The following is a 3,995-nucleotide window of genomic DNA, read 5'->3' as shown; positions in this document are numbered from 1 at the left end:
ATGAAGAAACACCAAGTTTAAACTGACTTTAGACCAAATGGACTTAAAAGACACTGACAGATCTTTTCATCCAACAGCTACAGAATACATATTTTTTTTCATAAGCACATACAATATTTTCAAGGAGAGGCCACATGTTAAACCACAAAACAAATCACAAAAATTAAAAGAATTAAAATCACATCAGGTACCTTTCTGATCACAATGAAATAAACCTAGAAATCAATAACAGGAGGAACTTTTAAAACAGTAAAAATAAATGGAAATTAAATAACATGATTCTGAATGACCAATGGGTAATGAAGAAATTAAGAAAAAAAATTTAAATGTCTTAAAATGAATGAAAATAGAAACACAACATATAAAAATGTATGGGATGCAGCAAGAGCAGTTTTAAGAGGAAAGTATATAGCAATAAACACCTACATCAAAAACAATAAAGATCTGGCTGGGCATGGTGGCTCACACCTGTAATCCCAGTGCTTTGGGAGGCCAAGGCAGGAGGACGACTTGATGCTGGGAGTTCAAGACCAGCCTAGGTCATATAGCAAGACCCTATCTCTTAAAAAAAATTAAATTAAATTAAATTAGCTGGTCTTGATAGCGCATACCAGTAGTCCTAGCTATTCTGGAGGCAGAGGTGGGAGAACTGCTTGAGCCCAAGAGTTCAAAACTGAGGTGTGAGGATCACTTGAGCCCAGGAGTTTGAGTTGATTGTGCCATTGCACTCTAGCCTAGGTAACAAAGTAAGACCCTGTCTCTTAAAAAAAAAAAAAAAAAAAAAAAAAAAAAAATCTAACAATGCTTCTCAAGGAACTAGAAAAGAACAAATCAAACCCAAAATTACAAGGAAAGAAATAACAAAGATTAGAAGAGTAATAAATAAAACTGAGACTTAAAAAAAAATTCAAAGGATCAACAAAATGAGAAGTTCGTTTTCTGAAAAGATAAGAAACCATTAGACTAACCAAGAGAAAAGACTCAAAATCAAATGCACACAAAAATGACACTGTAACTGATACCACAAAAGTACAGAGTCATTAGAGACTATTATGAACAACTACAAACCAAAAATTTGGAAAACCTACAGAAAATAAATTCCTAGACACATATAACCCATGAGGATTGAACCAAGAAGAAACAGAAAACTTGAACTGACCAATTCTGAGTAACAAGATTTAATCAGTCATAAAAGGTCACCCATCAAAGGAAAGTCCATGATCTGATGGCTTTACGGCTAAATTCTACCAAACATTTTAGAAGAATTAAATATGAATTCTTCTGAAACTTTCTCAGAATAATGAAGAGGAGGGAATTATTCTAAACTCATTCCACAAGCCAGCATTACCATGACACAAGCACCAGACAAGGACACACACATGCAAAAGAAAACTACAGGCCAATATTCCTGATGAACATAAATGCAAAACTCCTCAGCAAAATACTAGCCAACCAAATCTAAAAGTACATCAAAAAGACTGTTTACCATGACCAAGTAGAATTCATTCCAGGGATGCAACAATGGTTCAACATACACAAAACAATAAACATGATACATCAACAGAATGAAGAACAAAAAATGTGATCATCTCCATAGATGGAGAAAAAGCCTCTGGTAACATTCAATATCCCTTCATGATGAAAACTCTTAACAAATTACACATAATAATAGAAAGAACGGGCCGAGTGTGGTGGCTCACACCTGTAATCCCAGCACTTTGGGAGGCCGAGGCGGGTGGATCACGAGGTCAGGAGATCGAGACCATCCTGGCTAACATGGTGAAACCCCATCTCTACTAAAAATACAAAAAATTAGCCGGGTGTGGTGGTGGGCGCCTGTAGTCCCAGCTACTTGGAAGGCTGAGGCAGGAGAATGGTGTGAGCTGAGATCACACCACAGCACTCCAGCCTGGGCAACACAGTAAGACTCCGTCTCAAAAAAAAAAAAGAAAGAACGTACCTCAACATAATAAAGGAAATAAATAACATACCACAGCTAACATCATTCTTAATGGGAAAGAGCTGAAAGCTTTCCCTCTATAATCTGAAACAAAACAAGTATGCCCACTTTCACATCTTTTATTTAACAAAAGTACAAAAAGTCTGAGACAGAGGTATCAGGCAAGACAAAGAAATAAAGGGCATGCAAATCAGAAAGGATGAAGTCAAATTATCCCTGTATGCACATGACAGGATCAAATATATAGAAAACCCTAAACTCCAAAAGTGGCACTAAAAAACTCTTAGGACTGATAAATTCACTGAAGTTGCAGGATATAAAATCAACATGCAAAAATCAGCAGCATTTCTACACACCAACAATGAATTAGCTGAAAAATAAATCAAGAAAGCCATCCCATTTATAATACTTCAACAAAAATAATATAAGAATACAAGGAAAACTATATAACACTGATGAAGTAAATCAAAGAGGACACACATAAAAATGGAAAAACATCCCATGGTCATGGATTAGAATGGTTAATATTATAAAAATGAACATACTTTCCTGTAAGAGATAGCTTATGGAAAAAAATGAACATATTACCTCAAATGATCTACAGATTCAATGCACTCTCTAACAAAATATCAATGACATTTTTCACAGAAATAGAAAGAGTAATCCTAAAATTCATGATATCACAAAAGATACTGAATATCCAAAGCAATCCTAAGCAAAAAGAACAAAATGGGAGTTTTGTTCACACTACCTGACCTTGAAATATACTACAAAGTGATGGTAAACAATACAGCATGGTACAGGTATTTTTCAAAAACCACACAGACCAGTGTAACAAAACAGAGAGCCCAGGAATAAATCCCATTTAGAGCCAACTGATTTCTAACAAAGGCACAAAGAACATTCACTGGGAAGAGGATAGTCTCTTCAATAAATGGTGCTGGGACACTGGATATTCATATGCAAAAGAATGAAACTAGACTCATCTCTCACCATATACAAAAATCAACTCAAAACACCAAGTATGCTGGCTCTCATACCTGTAATCCTAGCTACTCAGAAGGCTGAGTTGAGGCTGACTCTAGTCCAGGAGTTCAGGATCAAGCTGGGCAATGTGAGACCATGTCTCTAAAAACTAATTTAAAAGCAAAAACAAAAATTGGGAATGTATTTTTAGGGCAATTTGAATCTATGCTCTCAGGATAATCAACTAAAAATGGTTTAAAAGCTTAAATGTAAGAGCAAAAACTATGCAACTACTAGAAGAAAACATAGGGGAAATGCTTCAGGATATTGGTCTGGGCAAAAATTTTATGATGACCTAAAAATCAAGATAACAAAAGCACAAATAAAGGGATTACATTAAACTAAAAAACTTCCGCACAGCAAAGGAAACAGAATGAAGAGACAACTAGCAGAGTGGGATAAAATATTTGCAAACTATTCATCTGAAAGGGATTAATATCCAGAATACACCAGGAACTCAATAGCAAAAATAATAATAATAATAATAATAATAATAGAAAATCTGATTTTAAAATGGGTAAGGTGAATAGACATTCCTCAAAAGGAGACATACAAATGGCCAAGTATATGAAAAAATGCTCAACATCGCTAAACATGGAAATGCAAATCAAAACCAAAATGAGATATAATTTCACCTCAGTTAGGATGGCTATTACCAAAGATAAAAAATAAAAAATGCTGCTGAGAACATGGAAAAGGGGAAACTCTTATATATGGCTGGCAGGAATGCTAATTAGTACAGCCATATGGAAAACAGTAAGGATGTTCCTCAAAAATCTAAAACTACAGCCAGGCATGGTGGTGTGTGCCTGTAGTCCCAGCTACTCAGGAGGCTGAGGTGGAGGACTGCTTGAGGCCAAGAGTCTGAGACCAGCCTGAATAACACAGCAAGACCCCATTTTAAAAAATTAAAAATAAACAAAAGTTAAAAATACAACTACCATATGATCCACTGGTAGTGATCTATGTCACTACTGGGCATATATCCAAGAAAAAAAAAATTCATATG

This window comes from Macaca fascicularis, chromosome 19 (genome assembly GCF_037993035.2).
Source record: "Macaca fascicularis isolate 582-1 chromosome 19, T2T-MFA8v1.1".
NCBI classification, from domain to species: Eukaryota; Metazoa; Chordata; class Mammalia; order Primates; family Cercopithecidae; genus Macaca; species Macaca fascicularis.
This window is presented reverse-complemented; position numbering follows the sequence as displayed.